The sequence below is a fragment of the Periplaneta americana genome, chromosome 3 (assembly GCF_040183065.1).
Source record: "Periplaneta americana isolate PAMFEO1 chromosome 3, P.americana_PAMFEO1_priV1, whole genome shotgun sequence".
Classification (NCBI taxonomy): domain Eukaryota; kingdom Metazoa; phylum Arthropoda; class Insecta; order Blattodea; family Blattidae; genus Periplaneta; species Periplaneta americana.
The window spans coordinates 16,192,910-16,213,371 of NC_091119.1; the positions used below are offsets into that span (position 1 = coordinate 16,192,910).

Here is a 20,462-nt window from a genome sequence, read left to right on the forward strand (position 1 = left end):
TTTTTACTTCAATTTTTATTGTACCTGAGTTTTTTAATGTACTTCACTTCCACCCCTTCTACTAATGAAGTTCCAACTGTCCTCCACACAGAATCAAGGCCGCATATACTAAACAGTACTGAGTTAGTGAGTGTAGTACGTTCCAGAAATATGTTCGCGTTTTCCAGTGACGAAAGAGCTTTCAATATTGAATCATATTTTCGTAAAAGTACTGTCAGTTTGCCTACGTCGCATCCCGATTTCCCTCACCTGCTTCTGTTCACCCCTCTGTAAAAGATGGGCTGTCTTAGCTCTTTTCTGAAAACATTAATTTCTCTTAGGAATTGGACGTTTACGTAATAATATACAACTATTTAAAATAACTTAAATAAAAGGGCCTCGTTAAGTAATTAACTGTCACGTGATTTCCCCCCTTTCTACGATCCTGCGGAATAACCACTTGGACGGACAGTAGATAGCATGTCTGAGTAATTTTATCTGTGCGGGTCGGGCAGAAGTGAAGATCGAATTTACAGTACGTAAGGTACTCTTTTATAGAGTAGGTACAGAATTATTTCAACATGAGTTACTAGTACGAAGGACGAAACTGGCAATTGGAATTAGATGCAATAGTCTTTAGTGCGATAATATTCACAAAAGAACTGAAGCCTGTATCGAAATGAACGGCCACCATTTTCAAAAATGTGTTTAAATATTCATATTGTGATTATTTTTCAATTTAACTTCATTCTCTATATTGTACGCTAATGTGCTGTAGACAGTATAATATACACTGCATAATGAATACGTTCGCATAGATAACTCAGTTCGTGAGTAAAAACACTTATTTTTAATGCAATACTGTATTTTGATTAAACAAAAACCTAATGAAAATTATCGAACTCAAAATCGCGATATTTCCTACTTTACGTAAATGGATGAACTACTTTTCTTCCCTCCTATACCTAGTAGAGTGATCTGTTTGTGTGTTACGCCAGTATCATCGAACTCCAGTAGTGGAAGGGGGTAGCAAACTGTGTTTTCGGTTCTCTAAAGGTATATCCAGGTTAATATAAAAAATGTTAGTAAAAATAAAATTCTGTCCCTGTATATCTTGATTACACACTTTTAACAGTTTCTATTACTTGAAAAATATATTTGGGTCATTTGCAAAATTAGTATAACAAATGGACGATTGAGAACGTCAAAATTAAAGTACTATTTAGTGCATATTCTGCATATATTAATATAGTGCAATGTCTCTGCCATAGTAATCAGCAACTGCACATTCACCTTGCTTTACAGCATTCTCTACAAGTATCAATGAATCTTTGATGGCATGGCTAAATGTCAGGTGTGTTTTAAGACAAGACCATGGATCTTTTATAGAAATAGAATTCCTTTATTTTTATATCAGATATTCTTTAAACAGTGCATACGTCTTAGAATAGTAACAGAACTAACTTCAGGTCAAAAATGAACAAATATTTTAAATATCTTTATGCTCGACCATGCCGAAATGTAGTAATTATACACCTGGTAGCAGTCCTTTAATGCATGTCATTAAAGTACACCTACTCATTAAAGTACAGGTCTTCAGCCAATGACAACTCAGCTTACAGGTGTTCAGCCAATGACAAGTCAGCTTTGTACCGTTATAAAACCGCAAGCATCGATTATTCTCGGATATGCAATCGAAAGAGAATTAGCGAAAAGTCACGGAGGCTGGAAATCCATACTGTCGAAGAAGGTTATGTTCTGTTACTATAATTGTAAATAATATTCAAATAAATTCAATTTGTCATCTCGTTTTTCAATGTCGAATTCAATCATCAAGGTTATATCAAGTTTAACGGGATTACATCAAGGTCAATGACATTATTGTTCCTCGGAAAAAATCAATACTTTCGCGTCTGCGCACATCTTACAATTCACGACCTAGAACAAGGTCACTTCCGATCTTGCCAGATACAAATAAAATGTAAGACATCTGAATAATTTCAAATTCGAAATATAGTCGAGCATAAAAAGTCGTATGAAACGCGCCTATAATGGTAATTAAGAAGCTCGTATGAAAATTATGAAACTCGCTTGCGCTCGTTTCATAAACATCCATACTCGCTTCATAATTACTATCATTATAGGCTCGTTGCATAATGTACTATAATATCAGATCTGTTACCTAATACAAAAATAATAACTTGTTCAGTAAGTAACACAACAATTAAAATAGGATGCTAATGAATAAGAACGAAAAGGGAACGGGTTATTCCGAATTCATTTAATATAATTCGTGGCGCAATAGCCCATGTAGGGACAATAAATCTGATATCCTCACGTCCACATGCCTCAGCAGAGGTGAACGATCATACAATCAGAACGGAGGTATCGTGTGGTTAGCACGATTATCCGCTCAGCCGTTAATATATTTCGTTTGGAAGGAAAAACTTTTGTCGTTAAATGACTTATTATTTTACTTCGGGATTTGATTAATTTTTGAAGGGCCGCGGTATTTTGATAGTGCAAAGATAGCATAATCATTAAATCCGTGGCGCTACAGCCCACGAGGGGCCAAGACCGACCAGCCGGCTGCTGGCCTCACGGTCACATGCCGAAGCAGAAGTGGCCACATGCCGAAGCATCCAACCAGAATGGAGGTATCATGTGGTTAGCACGATGAGGCCCCAGTCGTTATAGCTGGTTTGCGTAACCGGATTTCGTTATCTATCGTAGCTCCCCAAGTGCATTACGATGGTGGGTGGGCACCAGTCCCATTCACTGGCCGAAATTTCATGAGAAAATTCCTTCCCCCATAAGGACTCGAACCAGCGCGCATTCCGTAACGCCAGTCCCAGGCAGGATGCCTTAGACCACGACGCCTCGGCACGGGACAGCATAATCATTAGTCTAATAAATTGAGGACTGGATAAATATGTAGCCCTACTAGAGTTACTAAAGGATTTTCGGGAGTGAAATTATCTGGATCTCCCAAATATAATTAAATGCAGAAAAGAAAAGGTAATAAAATCATAAATCAATAATCCATACACACCAAACTGTGTACTGTCTAGTTATCTTCCAAGTTTGAATACAGCCTATTTGCAGCACAGTTAGCAGTAATGAAATCCGAGCTCTAGAACGTAATCTTTCTCCCATGGATGCGTGTTCCTTATCTTGTGTTTGTCCTGTGTAACAAGCGGTGGTCTCGGGGCATGCTGACTACATAGTCGAGGAGTCCTGTTACTTGTGAACGTCTAATGTTGCTTCATGATTCTCACAAGAGTCAAGCCAGAACGCACCACTGTGTCTAATCTTTGAAGAATGTTGATGATCGAGAACGACAATAAATTACAAATAACACTTAAGATTCACAGTGACATCTTGTAAACATTATTCTTTAGCAGAAGAAATTAACAGCTTCACGGACTGGAATCACATCTAACTGAAATGGAAATCTTCCACAATAGTACGACGTAATGGACCTGTATGTATGTATGTATGTATGCCTATTGAGAATCTGAAAACGGGCGAACTATACAGAGGAAAACAATTAGACTCACCGCATTGTTTAAGGCACAAATGGGACACAAAGCATGGACCGACATCAAAAGTAGATTAGTAACAACATCATACTTAGGCAGGGCTAATCATATTAGGAAGTTTAAATGTAGAAAACAAAGAACGGACGTGACAAAATTTTCCTCCGTCTACAATAGTAGACTGGAACAGCTTACCTGCGGCAATCTTTCAGGGTGGTCCTCTCAAAATCAATACATTTAAGGAAAGGTTGAGAAGATTAGATTGAACATGTAACTGTAGGTGCAGTGTAATTATCTAAGTTGTGTCATGTAATTAATTAAGTTGATGTGTAATTAATTAAGATGATATGTAATTAATTAAGTTGATATGTAATTAAGATGATATGTAATTAATTAAGATGATATGTAATTAATTAAGGTGATATGTAATTACTTAAATTGGTAATAGTTGGATGAAATAGAAGTACTTATAAGTTAGGTTTACTTTTGCTTTTGTTTTTATTTATAGTCCTAGGTTTATTGCATCTATTTAGTTACAGTTAGAAGTAAATATAAGTTTATTTTGTTTTTTTTTGTTGCTGTAATTATTGTATTATTGTAATAGTATTATTGTATATTATATATCACTGCCACCGGGTGTATACCCAATTGTAGTGTTAATACATACATACATACATACATACATACATACATACATACATACATATGAATGCAGCTGCCAATAAAATTGTAAGAAAGGAAGGGATCCATCGCTGTGGACCGTAAAACAAGCGAGCCCGGGTTCAAATCCCGGTTGTGACAAGTTACCTGATCGGGTTTTTTTCCGGGGGTTTTCCTTCAATCAGTTGAAGCAGAATTGCTGGGTATCTTTCGGCGTTGGACTGGGAAATTGTGTTTTCTTTCTGTAAATGGCCCCAGGGAAGCTTACTTTCTGCACGGCCTTCGTAATTGCGCTCAGCGGCCAAAATTTGTATAAGTATTTGTTTTGACATTATTAACACGGTGAAAGAAAAAAATAGCTTTTTTTTCTCTGCCCCCCCCCATGAGAATGTTGGCTTGTTAGCGATCGAGAGTCTCGTCGTATGGTGTTAGCACGACGCCGGAAGTGAGGTAATACGAATATGAATAATAGGGCCTATTAAACGTTTTGGAAAAGAAATGAAACGCTTTGTCAGAATCCAATATTGTATATTTAGGCTACATAACATTCACAAGATGATCATTCCACCACTCTCTTCATATGCTCCACATCTCTACTATATTGTATTTCCTTTCCAAACACACCTGCTATTTCAATTAACAGCTATGATTCATTCATTCTTCACGCATGAATGATAGAAGCGATGTACACGTCATGATCTCTACGGGTTCTAAGAAAAAGCGTGTAAGTGTAGCCAGTGCCTTTCTCTTACTATCGGAACAAGATAATTATTATGAATGATCTTACCGTACCAACTAACAAGGTCACATTGAGCAAGCTAACTGCGACCACAGTTCGCTTATTATTCTACAGACACAGAGCTCGTTCCTCGATGTCTCCAGTTCCTTTCCCTCTCCAATGCATACATAGCCGATTAGCTACATATTACACAAATCAGACTTCAGATGCATACAAACAATTATGCAAATCTAGCTTTGAGGTAAAGGTCCCTGTGAAGCAGACTTGAATAATTTCAAAGGAAAAATTGTTCCGGGGCCGGGTATCGATCCCGGGACCTCTGGCTGAACGCACCAGCTCTCTACCGACTGAGCTACCCAGCAACTCCATCCGACACCGTCTCAATTTTTCCCATTATATCCACACACCTCGAGTAAGCTGACGAGATGCCAGAAACCCACATCAAGTTCACACAAACTCTGTGTGACTTGAAATTGTAGTTTTCTGTTAACGTACCTACAGTAACGTAAATTATGCAAATCTGGCTTTCAGGTAGTAGCTCCCTGTAAAGCAGGTTTGAATAACTTTAAGGAAAAATTGTTCCGGAGCCGGGTATCGATCCCGGGACCCTTCGCTTAGCGCGCGAACGCTCTACCGACTGAGCTACCCCAGGAACTATACAATACATGTTGTCGGGTGGAGTTCCTGGGGTAGCTCAGTCGGTAGAGCGTTCGCGCGCTACGCGAAAGATCCCGGGATTGATACCTGATTCCGGAATAGAAGGCGTGAGAAATTGGGTACTTCTTTAATTTGGCCCTAAATAATCTTATGTTTTGAGTTTCATTTTTTATATCGATAGGGAGGCTATTAAAAATTTTTACTGCCATATAACGCACTCCTTTTTGATAGCATGATAGACTTGCCGATGGAGTATGAAAGTCATTTTTTGACGTGTATTTATCCTATGAACTGTTGAATTAGTTACAAAGTTTTCACGATTACATAAGAGGAAGATTATTAATGAAAAGATATATTGACAAGCCATGGACATTATTTGTAGTTTTTTTTTAAATAGTCCTACAAGATTCCCTAGATATGGCACCTACTATTATTCTAATTACTCTTTTTTGTAATAGGAATATATTATTACTATCTGTGGAATTTCCCCAGAATATTATTCCAAAATTCATTACCAAGTGAAAGTATGCAAAGTATATTGTTTTAAGGTATTGATATTTACTATCTTTTGCATAGATCTAATAGCAAAACATGCTGAATTTAGTTTGGGGGTAATTTCTTTAATATGATTTTTCCAATTTAACACATCGATTTTTAAGCCAAGAAAGTTGGTTGTTGTTGTTTTTAATAGAGATATATTGTTAATTAATGTTAATTGGTGATATCTGATATGAGTTGGCAATGCTGAAGAGACGGCCAAATTAGCCTTTTAGGAACTGCTCTTACGTAATCCACTTGCGCTTGCTTTGACATCACTGCCCTAACTCATCAATAAAAACTCTAATCAATGTCTATATATTACAAATTTAAAAAGACAAACACTGGTACAGCTGAATAATACGCTTAAAAAACGAAAAATTGATGATTCTACACTAAATTACCATAAATATTTCATGCTTTTAATAGGCTATTCCTCCGCAGTCTAGTTACAATGGACCCTAATGTCGAGTCTCGCAGCGTGCGTGAGAACTAACTTCATGACACTGAACCCGGAGGAAGATTAAACCTCTAGACTCCTCCCTGGCGCCCTTGACGGTATTTTCATTTTCCCTTGAAATTGCTATAATTATACAGGAAAACGCAACCCGTCACGCACAACCTGTCAGAATAACACGCAGATACATTTCTGTGAGAGTCCGGTGAACTGGCGTATCCAGGTAAAAGGATAATTTATGATTCTGATGTTCACGAAACAAATTCTTCATTCTATTTGCCGTCTTTTACATTCCCATAATATTGTGATGCTCTAAAAACTGATTTTTAAATTTTCACTGAAATGCAGGCTATGTTTTCAGCATCCCTGTGACAAAACATTAATTAGGTCAGTAATACTATATGCTTGTCCTGCTTGGGGACATGCACCTATTACAGTCCGTAAAAAATTACAAGTTTTCCAAAACAAAATTTTAAGATTCATCACAGGACTTCCTAGAGTAACTCCTGTTAGATTGATTCATGAATGAAGTCGACCTGGTTGGCGAGTTGGTATAGCGCTGGCCTTCCATGCCCAAGGTTGCGGATTCGATCCCGGGCCAGGTCGATGGCATTTAAGTGTGCTTAAATGCGACAGGCTCATGTCAGTAGATTTACTGACATGTAAAAGAACTCCTGCGGGACAAAATTCCGGCACATCCGGCGACGCTGACATAACCTCTGCAGTTGCGAGCGTCGTTAAATAAAACATAACATTTTTTTTTTTTTAATTCATGAAGAACTAGAAATTCCGACAATTCAAGAATTTATTTCAAATCCAGCCTTCTGCACGTACACCAAGTCGTACAGCAGCACAAACCCACTAATTTCTTCACTGGGAAATTACAATCCTGCGTTAGATAAACATAAACGACCTAAGAGTGTACTCCACCCTCTAGCTTGGAACGACAACGTACAAGACGAATACCAACTTGAACTCTAAACAACCTGGGTCATCACGTTATTGGCTGCATAGATGCCTTGAATTCTTTGTAACAAATTAATATGTATTTTAATGTACTTGTACTTCAAATTATGATTAAATGACAACCTCCCACCTGAACATATTCCGACCACACTATAGCCAATTGGCTTGTCGTCAGCACGACATCTCATCCTGCTCTAGGTTTTTCCGTGGTTTCCCTTGAGCATTAGACAAATGTCGGGATGAGCCCTAAAAGAAATGGGCCACGGACCACTTCCCTTCCCCCACTCTTTCTCTTCTACTATCACAAAGAACTTGCTAATTTCTTAGATAACAACCCTGAATTATGATAATAGGGGAACATAAATATATTGTAAGTTCACAGGGCTAACGGCTTCGAAGCTGGCTACCTGGTTCTAATGAAGTGCACTGGTAGCAATCTAAAACATGGGGGCACGAGATAGTTACTCTGCCTGCCATTAAAAATTCACTTCACTAAATCCCCAAGGTAAAAAAAAAGCATCCCTGTGTTTTAGGACATGCCGACTGTCTATGTGACCGTCGAGGTACAGCGATTTGTCTTAACTATTCAGTATCTACGAGGCATTTATCCGAAAATGTTCCATATGAAACACATAATGGCGATAAGCAAGAAATCTAGCATAAGACGTAAGGAATTTTTCTTAAATTTGTTTCCTGCATAATTTGAAGATGTAATGCAATGAGTTAACCAGTATGTTACTAGCCTGTACCTAAGTTGTGAAGAAATTAATTCATCATCATCATCATCATCATATCCGTCACGTATTAGACCCTGCAGGATCTGTTACGGTCTCATGCCAGCGCTTTCGTGGTCTTCCCAATTTCCTCTTTCCTCTTGGTACATAAGTAAGAATCTGTTTAGGCCATCTAGTGCGATCCATCCTTTCGACATGTTTTTTTCCACTGAAGTCGATATTCTTGAACATAATTAACTATAGGATCCATTTTGAGTTCCTGCAATATGTCCACATTTTTACGGTGTTCCAGCAAAGAGCATCCCGCTGTTCGTCTCATGAACCTCATTTCAGCTGTCGTCAGCCTTTGCTCATGAGCTTTTCTGATTGTCCATGCCTCGCTACCGTAAGTGAGGACCGGTCGAGCTAGTGTTTTATATACCTTTAGCTTTGTATGTTTCTGAACATGGGAGGATTTGAAGACGGCGTTAATGACGCCAGTCATTTTTATAAATTTAGATATTTTGTTTGACATATCTTCATCAGTGATGTAAGAGAGGTTATAACCTAAATAGTTAAATGAATTAACACGTTCAATTAAAGTATTATTTATCATGATCTTACTTGGAATTGGATTCTCTCCCGAAAATGCCATGACTTTTGTTTTCTGTTTTGAGATTTCCATATTGAAATTAATTACACTGTACAACATGAAAAATGCCCTTTACATGAAAACATGTGTTTCTTGTATATTTATGGCTGAAAATAACGAATCTGTACTCGGTTTATGCCTAAGACGAACCATTTTCCAAAAAATCCACAATTTAGTATTTTATGTATTTCCTCGATAATATTGCTATGTTTCCTTAATGTAAATTATTTTTCGAATATCCTGCTTCTTCTATCAAACATTTTCAGTGCAGACACATTTAGAAATATATATCTACATCAATCATTCACTGCCAGGTTGATCATACCATAATTCCAGCATTCATTTAGAAGACGACAAAGCAATTCTGGCCACTATTTTGCGGAGAAAGAAGGCATTATTTATTGCTGTGATATGAATGGGTTATTTCAGGCATTGGGACATGAACACATTGTAGGAGACTGGCGCCTGTTTATTGACTCTTCCAAACGTAGTCTAAAGGCAGTACTCCTCCATATAGGCAATGTTTTTCCCTCTGTTCCTATAGCATATAATGCTATAAATACCAAGGAAACATATGAGGTAGTGAGTGCTATATTGAAATTAATTGACTACTCTACATTCAAATGGCACATTTGCGGAGACTTAAAAGTTATTGGGATATTAACAGGCATGCAACAAGGATACACTAAATTCTGCTGCTTCCTATGTGAATGGGATAGTCGTGACACTACATCCGTAAACAGTGGCCTCCACGACAAAACTACATTCCTGGCACCAAAACCATATCTCATGAACCACTTGTGAATCTGCAATATGTCTTTCTTCCACCATTGCACATTAAACTTGGTTTAATGAACATTTTTGTAAAAGCGCTGGACAGAGAAGGGTTAGCCTTCTTGTATCTCAGAAACAAATTCAAAAGTTTAAGTGAGGTAAAGGTAAAAGAAGGGGTTTTTTATTGGCCCACAAATTAAATCAGTCATGCACGACGAAGACTTTGAAAATAAACTATCAGAAGGAGAAAAAGCAGCCTGGCAGGCATTTAAATCAGTATGTTCAAGTTTCCTTGGAAACGAGAAAGCTGAAAACTATGAAGATCTTGTTCGTGACATGGTGAAATGCTTTCGTGTTATAGGCTGCTATATGTCTTTAAAACTACACTTCTTGGACTCACATCTCGATTTTTTCCCTCAAAACCTGGGTGCAGTTAATGATGAGCATGGCGAAAGATTCCACCAGGACATTGCTATGTTTGAAAAGCGCTTCAGTGGACGATGGAATGGAAGTATGCTGGCTGAATATTGTTGGTCTACTATCAGGGACACTCCACCAGATGCCTACAAGCGGAAACGGCCAAAAAAAAATCATTTTAGTGTATGTGTTTTCCGTAATGAGTGTCGCTGTTAATTTTCTCTCTGACCAATTTGTATAAATATGAAAAGCGGGTCTCCTAAAAAAATGGTACGTGATGGACCATTTTGGTTTTCAGATATGAATCCAGCACCTTTTGTTTATACAAAATCACATACTTTCATCTAAAGGGCAGACACAAAGTTCAAATTTGTTGTACAGTGTTACCTACCGGTATTATAGCCTATACTCGTATAAGGTCCCTGAGCCAAATAACGCCATGTATACCTTTAACGCCACCCTATTAAAATTTGTTAACGGCACAAGTTTTCGGTAGTGCACTACTGTAGCCTGCATTCGCTCGCAATCTAGTGATGAAATGAGTTACTAGCTGTCCGCTGACATTTACGAGTGGCATGATATTCCATCATTTTCCTGTTGTGTGTTGATAGTGAATGGCTGTTCTTATATCAAGGTAAGAGGCAATATTTTATTTTGTGTGTTGAGCAAATAATAACTATATTAAACTATATATTTTCGTGATCCTTAAACATTCTTCTATGTATAGAAAGTATTTTCTATCTATAAAATTAGAAAATGTTAGAGAAACAGGCATGTCATGTTATCAAGTACTCAGTAGCGCTTTAACGCCATGCGGCGTTAAAGGTCTACAGACAAAATTTTAGGTTGTGTTAGTACTAAGGCTGACAGTACAGCATCAGTGTCAGAACATCAGGAAAATCACTAAGCTTTCAACTTACAAATGTTCAGAATGTGCAGTGATGATATTGGTTCAATTGCTTATCGAACTCTTAATGTTTTTTTATTTTACATAACTTAATTTTTTTGTTTTACTTATTGGAAAACATTCATATTAAAATAAGGTAAATGCTTTTGTGTTTAATAACTTTCTACTGTGTTACATTGTCTCTTTTTTTTTTAAGTAAGGAGTCACTGGAAAACATATTTTCCTAATCCATCTGGTGTTTCAGTTTCAGATCAAGAATCTTTCATTAGTATTGAGTGATTTTGTACTTTTTATTAACATAAACTCAAATTTAGTCGCTTAGTTCAATTTGTGTTGCTGAGGAAAAATAATTAATTAACAATTATAAGTGTATAGGTTACTAGAAAATAGGTGGCGTTAATTGGACAACCTGTTCCTAATAACGCCAGTTTACAAAGTTTTCCTATTTGAGTTCTAATTCTTGTTCGGTATATAATATATCCATTTTCATTGTGCTATTTTGTAAAGATAAGATTGCAGTTTCTATTTCATAATTTTCGTGCTTGTACATAACTTATTTTCAGAGCAAAAGTGGCTGAAGTGTTAAGGTGGCGTTATTTGGTACGTGTACCTTAGGGTTTGTAAAAAATTCTCAAGAGTAATATATCTACTGCGAAATTTGAAAATGTATGTTCCGAAGAATTACATTAGAGTTGTCTATTTTTCTTATTTTCATAGTATACTTTCTTATGGACTATTTTTATGGGGTAATAGTACTCATACTAATAAGGTATTTATGCTCGACCATGCCGAAATGTAGTAATTATACACCTGGTAGCAGTCCCTTAATGCATGTCATTAAAGTACACCTATTCATTAAAGTTCAGGTTTTCGATTATTCTCGGATATGCAATCGAAAGACAAGGGAAACGTCACGGACGGAGGCTGGAAATCCAATACTGTCGCAGAAGGTTATGTTCTGTTATTATAATAATTAGCGTTAATTGTAAATAATATTCAAATAAATTCAATTTGTCATCTCGTTTTTCAATTCTAAATCAATTTCCAGGTTATATCAAAATTAGTTGATGTTACATTACATCAAGGTCAATGACATTATTGTTCCTCGGAAAAAATTAATACTTTAAAATTAATACTTTCGCGTCTGCGCACATCTCACAATTTAAGAACTATGAACAAAGTCACTTCCGATCTTCTGTCAGATACAAATAAAACGAATACTTCTGAATAATTTCAAGTCAGAAATATGGTCGAGCATAAAAAGTCGTATGAAACTTGCCTATAATGGTAATTAAGACGCTCGTATGAAAATTATTAAACTCGCTTGCGCTCGTTTCATAAACAAACATACTCGCGTCTTAATTACTATCATTATAGGCTCGTTGCATAATGTACTATTATGTTACAAAAAAGCTATTAGAATTATAACTAATTCATCAATGAAGGCGCACTGCAGACCGTTATTTGTAAATGAAAAAATTATGACTGTAACATCACTGTATATTTATCAAGCCCTAAATTTCGTCAAAGAAAATTCACAATTGTTGACACATAGGAATGATGTTCACCTATACAACACCAGAAACCGTGACCTTTTTGATATACCTGAGGCAGGCTAATCAAAACAACGAATAATTATTTTATTATGTCTTTAAAAATAGCAAATAAATTTCCGAGATATCTTTTCAATTTGGAAAGGAAGTCTTTCAACAGACTTGTCTCTGGTTGGTTAATCAAAAAACCATTTTATGATATTAATGAGTTTTTTAATGTTAATGTTGTTGAGAGTTTTTGAATTAATTTCATTGTTCTGTTCATTCTTTATTACCGACTTTGTCAATTGCACTATGTTGTGAGCTCTGACTGTACAACACTGAATATACTGAATAGGGCTATTATGATAGAAAAAATCAATCTTTAGCTGTAATTTTTTTTATCAAAGTATATACAAATTTGAAAAAATATGTAAGGATTTGAAGTTACATTTATTTGTTATTTGTAATAATAAGGGATAAAATTAAAACAAAACTAGTGTATCATATTAGCCTTCTGTGTGGGCTATTCTGGTACAGTGCTATAAATCTTTTCATATTATACAGAGCAATGATGTAAGGCTATTTTGGTACACACAGACGCTTAATGTCTCACCTATAAAAGTTTGGTTGCAATCACATTAAAATTGACTAAGATTTAGCAGCTTTTGTAAAGACCTCTTTTTTATATAAAAATTTATACAATTTACTGAAACTTTAACACTAGAAAATACTAGAAAACTGCTGTACGTTCAAATAATTTTTTTTGTGTGACGAAATACAGTGTGTCTAGAGATAGAGTGGACTGCCAGCTGTTTACATGTAAATCTAGCAGTAGGTAAACAGTAACCTACCTGTTACTGTTCGCAGAAATAACATTTTTGTGCCATTTCAATGTACAGCAGTTACTGCAACTGTCTATATTATCAATATTTTATTGTTCTTTATACTACAGCTGCTAATAACAGGTCTACTATTTCTACACCTATCAATTCTGCTTCCACTAATATCTGAAGGATATCCACTGGAATGCGTCGCCATTCCACTTGCAACATGGCACTTAGTTGGACAATGGAAGTTGGCCCCATGTTTCGGAGGTTACTATGCCGTGGTATGCAGACAATAATGTTCACCGGTTGGACTGGCCTGCACGGAGTCCTGATCTCAATCCCATTGAGCACCTTTGGGACGAATTGGACCGGAGATTCAGGTCTCGGGAGATGCGGTCAACTTCCATTGTCCAACTGACTGCCATGTTGCAGGAGAAATGGCGACGCATTCCAGTGGATATCCTACACAAACTAGTGGAGAGCATGCCTGACAGGGTGGCTGCTGTTATAGCAACAAGAGGTGGTACACGAGGTTCTAAAGGGGCAAAAACAGTGCCCAATTACTTTTTGGTAGATAGTGTAATAGCAAAATTACATGTAAAGAAATGAAACAGTAATGAATCTTAACATCAACTGTTAATGATTACTCTCAAGGACTTACCAACTATGTCCACAACAACTGCTTCAGCAGAGGAAATACACAGAACTTACCTGGAAAGAAAAAGAAAACTACATGTAGTTAAATATTCAGTATACTTTAAAATCAATAGCATGTTGTAAAAACAACATAAAAATACTTAAAATTACTTTTCGTTAGGCACAAAGTGGCTGAGGACCATATATTTCTACTCTGCAAAGTCCTGTAAGTTTTTGTCTTTCTTGAACTTTCTCTAGTAAGAAACCAAAAATATTAAACATGTATTCCAGAAAATCATTTAAAATTCTAAGAAAATTTTTCTACTTTTTTCCATTACACAGCCTACAGTATATGCATCTACGATTTAAATTTTAATAATTAAATCTTGATGTCATAACTGTGTTCTGCAGAATTTCTTCACTTAAAATGGTCCATTTACAATGTATGGTGTCTCGAAACTACACGCACAGAAAAAAATTAAAAAAAAAAAAACATATAATCTTAGAAAATTCAATTTGATTTTTCCGGAAAATATTATTTCGTACTTAAAATTCCGGTGCAAGACAAACGAATGAGTAAGAGTCAACTTTCATTTCGGAGGAAAATAAAAATGGTAAATTTAATCCTTCAGTGTAACAATCAAATTGAATTCCTGTTAACTCTCAATCTGCCCTGGTCGCTGCTGCACTTACGAGAGAACGTATACACTTAGTTTGCAAAAAAATTAGTGAAATTCATTTTTTTTATATCTCAGCTACTAAAAAAGGCAAATAAAACTTTTCATGCTTAATATACATACATTACACTTTATAAAACACTATTCAGAATATTAATATAGCTAATAATTAAATGTAAAAATAATATCAAATTTACGTAATTATTTTACAACCGTAAAGCATTTACATAACAAAATATACAATTAATTAAATATCTGCATGATTCTTTCATTGGAATGTTTTAAAGACCTACATCAACAACATAGTCTGGAATCTTTTATCTATTCCTTCAAGAAATACAGGGTGCGTCAGAAAGAACGGATGGATTTCACATGGCAAGAAAATTGTAAAGATTCATCAAATCAAAAATTTATTGTTATCAACATATTCACCAATACATGCAGTTTATTTATGGAAAACAACATTATCCATATGATGTCCTTGGCTTTCAATACAGGCATCGAGGCGTTTTCTGATGTTCGCCATCACTTTCACAGTCATAGCTGGTGCAATTGCCACGATTTCTTCGCGAATCGCTGTCTTCAGTTCGTCCTGTGTATGTGATCGATGTTTACAAACTTACGCCTTCAAATGGTCCCAAAGAAAGAAGTCGCAGGGCGCGAGATCTTACCGTAGCCTCGGACAATCTCAGTGCAATAGAATTTCGTCCAGGTGATTTCTTCTTTAATGTTGAACCTGTGATACGAAATGAAGCCATCCACCGCAAAATTGTATTCCGAGTTGGAATCCTAGCGTGACATCCGATGTCGAAATGAGTCCTGAGTGGCGATCACAGACTCTTCATTTTTCAAAAATGTCTCTACGATGAAAGCAAGTTGTACACCAGACCAACACCATATTCTCAACTGAAACTGCATTCTATGGCTGACCCAACAGTCGTGGTCCCCCTCACTATATCTCTCTCCTCGTTGCGTATCGATAGTTTGAAATCCATCCGTTTTTTCATACCTTCAATATTAAATTTTCTAAAATTTTTTATTAAGAAATAAAATTGGCTACGGGGAATCAGAAGACGTAGACAGTCATCAAGAAACTGACTGAAAGAACCTGGAAAAGAAATGTTTTTGGCGTGACAGTACATACAACTTTTTTATGTGAGGGAGGTAAAAGTATACGCTGTTGCGATGGACAACATTAACAACAGGAACACACGGAATGCAAACTCAAATATTGGTTTAGTGTGTAATATCAGTTTTAAATGCACAGGTTAAATTTCATTATCCATTAGGGGCAAATGGGGTGACTAATAGATTTAACATCCGCCAGACACAGTATCAGATTCATTAACGATGGTGATGCATGAAGATGACGTCAAAGATATGTCTATCTTTTCCGATCCAGATCAATCGATAGGATACCAGAGACGTAGGCTACATTGATTCTCTGCAGGGACGTTGGTCACTGGAGGGAGCAAAAATACTGCACATATTCCTCCTCAGTGTGTGTGATTACTTATCAGAATGAACATGGAGTTAGGAAAATTTCTATTTATGTAATCTCTGAGATACTACAGAAATGACTCCAGAGAGGTTCCTATTAGCCATGAAATTCACAATCTCCGAAGAGAGAGAGAGAGAGAGAGAGAGAGAGAGAGAGAGAGAGAGAGATGTTCCAGGTCTTGCCCTGGACGTTTTCGACGTTGTTCAATTCACAATCACAGGGTCTCCATGCCATGTATTATAACTCAAGCGATGTTCTTGCAACATGTTGACAAAAAAAACTACTCTCAGCCATTAGCGTAACTCAGGCGGTTTTTCCAAACTATAAAACGAATGTCAGGTAGTTCCATGGCGAATCCTCGCGAAATACCATCTTGCCAACACCGATTCCATAAGAAGTTAATAACACTGTAGTTGATACGTCATCGTTAAATAAACGACTAAAAATAAAGCTTACTATTCGTGAAAGTCTAGCATTCAATAAAAGAAACAGTCCAACGTTACAATACTGAAAATGAAAAAGGCGTATATATTTATAAATCATAATTTGTTTCTATACTTTTCTCCAGAACATTGACTTAAGACTTAATGATTTTATGTGAGGATATGACCAGCAAGTTTAATTGAGGCGGTCCGTGGAACAATTGCTTAACTACAAAATCTTGGATTTGAGATACACAGCATTAAACATAGCGCAGAACGACATTCAAATTTTTCTAGAGGGCACTACCATGGATAAATATATATTTATCCATGGCACTACTTCTAGTGGAGGTTAACCTTTAAATTGGCAAAACCCCATTTCTCACACTAGTTTATTAAACCGTATCGGACTGTAAAGAAAACAACTATCGCAATGTGCATATTTTATATGTTATACAATATTATAGTATTGTGAAATTTTGGTTAAATTTAAATTTCCTATCAATTTTTTTCTATTGTTCTATTAAAATTATAGCATATAGCCTATTAACACAGTCTAATATATACAGTCACGAAGCTCAATACGAAGGGAATATGCATCCATAGATAGTTGCTAACCACAAGGATCGCTACTATCGCCTCATAGCAGACAATGCGAAATAGTACCGGCACAGTCTATTGTTCCTAGTACCCTCAACAACTCAAGCTTTGTGACTGTATATACTAGACTGTGGTATTAACCTGTTGTATCCCGTAAATACATTGTGAATTTAAGGGTTAATAATATTTTGTAAGGAGGGTGAAGTGCCTGCTATTATTCGCTTGAGAAACTTTGGTCATCCTGTCTGATTAAAAAAAAAAAAAAAAAACCTAAAAGTTGGACTTTAAAAACAGTTACATTATCGGTTGTTGTGTATGGTTGTGAAACTTGGACTTTCACTTTGAGAGAGGAACAGAGGTTAAGGGTGTCTGAGAATAAAGTGCTTAGGAAAATATTGGAGGTAAGAGGGAGGAAGTAACAGAAGAATGGAGAAAGTTACACAACGCAGAACTGCACGCACTGTATTCTTCACCTGACATGATTAGGAACATTAAATTCAGACGTTTGAGATGGGCAGGGCAAGTAGCACGTATGGATGAATCCAGAAATACGTAAAGAGTGTTAGTTGGGATACCTGAGTGGAAAAAGACCTCTGGGGAGGCCCAGACGTAGATGGGAGGATAATATTGAAATGGATTTCAGTGAGGTGGGATATGATGGTAGGAACTGGATTGATCTTCCTCAGGATAGTGACCGATAGCGGGCTTATGTGAGGGCAGCAATGAAAATCTGGGTACTCTGAAAGCCATTTGTCAGTAAGTAAATATTTTGGCAAAAGTGACTTCATATTGTGCATGTGCTCAGATTTAACATAGATGATACGTGATGGTGACAGATGCTTGAAACATAGACTATATTTCTGTGAATATCTCGAAATACATTTTACAGAACTTCCAATACTTCCTCAGAAAAAAAGTACAATTAGCAACAGTAGCATTAGTATTAGTAGTAATCATATTTTGGTCCTCTCGAAATCAATACATTTAAGGAAAGGTTGAGAAGATTAGACTGAAAATGTAATTGTAGGTGCAATGTAATTATCTAAGTTGTGTCATGTAATTAATTAAGTTGATATGTAATTAATTAAGATGATACGTAATTCTCTTGATATGTAAATAAATTAAGGTGATATGTAATTAACTAAGATGATATGTAATTTAGTTGATATGTAAATAAATTAAGGTGATATGTAATTAATTAAATTGATATGTAATTAATTAAGATGATACGTAATTTAGTTTATATGTAAATAAATTAAGATCATATGTAATTAATTAAGATGATATGTAATTAGGTTGATTTGTAATTAATTAAGTTGATAAGTAATTAATTAATATGATACGTAATTTAGTTGATATGTAAATAAATTAAGGTGATATGTAATTAATTAAGATGATATGTAATTAGGTTGATATGTAAATAAATTAAGGTGATATGTAATTAATTAAGATCATATGTAATTAGGTTGATTTGTAATTAAGTTGATATGTAATTAATTAAGATGATACGTAATTTAGTTGATATGTAAATAAATTAAGGTGATATGTAATTAATTAAGATGATATGTAATTAGGTTGATATGTAAATAAATTAAGTTGATATGTAATTAATTAAGATGATACGTAATTTAGTTGATATGTAAATAAATTAAGGTGATATGTAATTAATTAAGATGATATGTAATTAGGTTGATATGTAAATAAATTAAGGTGATATGTAATTAATTAAGATAATACGTAATTTAGTTGATATGTAAATAAATTAAAGGTGATATGTAATTAATTAAGATGATATGTAATTAGGTTGATATGTAATTAATTAAGGTTATATGTAATTACTAAAACTGATAATAGTTTGTTGAAATAGTGTACTTATAAGTTAGGTTTACTTTTGCTTATTGTAGGCATTATAGAATAGTTTTTATTTATAGCCCTAGGTTTATTGTATGTATTTATTCAGTTAGAAATAAATTTGTTTACTTTATTTTTTTATTGTTGTAATTATTGTATTATTGTAATGGTATTATTGTATATTATATATCACTGCCATCGGGTGTATACCCAATTGTAGTGTTAATACATACATACATACATACATACATACATACATACATACATACATTAATTGTATCATTAATAGTTTTCGCTTCATTAGTCAATAAACTACAAAAAATAAATGAAAATAAATCGCTTCCAATAGTTTTTAAATGCCATTTACATGAGTAAATTAATTCAGATATTGAATAGTACATTATATGAGGACGGTTGTATGATAAAGACGCTCCACCCTCGAGCCATGTCCTTCACACGTCGGTGGCAGCAACATCTGCATACGACACTGGTTCGCAGATCGGAATTGCTGACGGTGGAATGCTGGGTTCGGTGGGAAGGGATCTGCATGAACAGGTATCTCTCATTGTGCTGCTCTGACCTTACGTCTACATGCTACAGGTTATCTCAGACAAAAGACATTGTGCCATTCTATGTATAGGTCTATAGTGAGGATCACGTAAGTGTAGTTCCTAAAAGTCTAATTTGGCCGTCTCTTCAGTGTTGCCAACTAATACCAGTTATGGGAAAAATCACAATGCTACGTACTGAAATAATAATAATAATAATAATAATAATAATAATAATAATAACTTAATAATAACTTAATAATAATACAGTAATTAACACACCACCTCATTCTAGTGCCGAGATCATGGAAAGCATGTGGGTCTACCTCCATGCCCCGCAAGTGCCTTCATGGCATGTTACGGGGATACCTTTACCTTTACCTTTTACAGTAATTAACAATAACTACATGTCTTACTTATTTAGGCCTACCACATCTCATCTTTATGTTGCAATGAAAGTTTACATTCAACGTGTTTCGAGGTACAATCCAACAACTTAACTTAAGTTTGTAACAGATAATAATATTAATTTTGTTAGATAATCGAATGATGTTATCGATACAAGTCTGCTGATCCACCCCTTCTTTCCTAGATGGGTATGCGTTGCCGAGGAGATTTGTTTACTACAGTCATTTATCATTTGAACATTTGTTATGAGTTTCTGAATTGATTAAAGTTGCAACACTTGCTACCAAGCTGACAATATCTAACAGATGTTTCATTATGTTCTTTCATTAATAACTAAAAAGCTAAGGATTTTCTGACATATGTTTATATGAACTTTTTTCTTGTTTTGGTGAGAGGAAATCCCCTCAAGGTTTGTCAAAGTATTTCTGAAACACTCGGCATATTTTAATATTATGTAATA

At 35.4% G+C, this 20,462-nt stretch overlaps 1 protein-coding gene and 1 non-coding gene across 5 annotated transcripts in view; both read right to left on the reverse strand.

The window, feature by feature from the left end:
- Fak (protein tyrosine kinase 2 Fak) overlaps positions 1 to 20,462 on the reverse strand; it is a 768,667-nt gene that overhangs the window by 306,074 nt on the left and 442,131 nt on the right. The window lies entirely within an intron of this gene.
- On the reverse strand, positions 5,497 to 5,570 carry TRNAS-GCU (transfer RNA serine (anticodon GCU)). Its single transcript has one exon. It is a non-coding gene; the product is annotated as a tRNA-Ser (tRNA).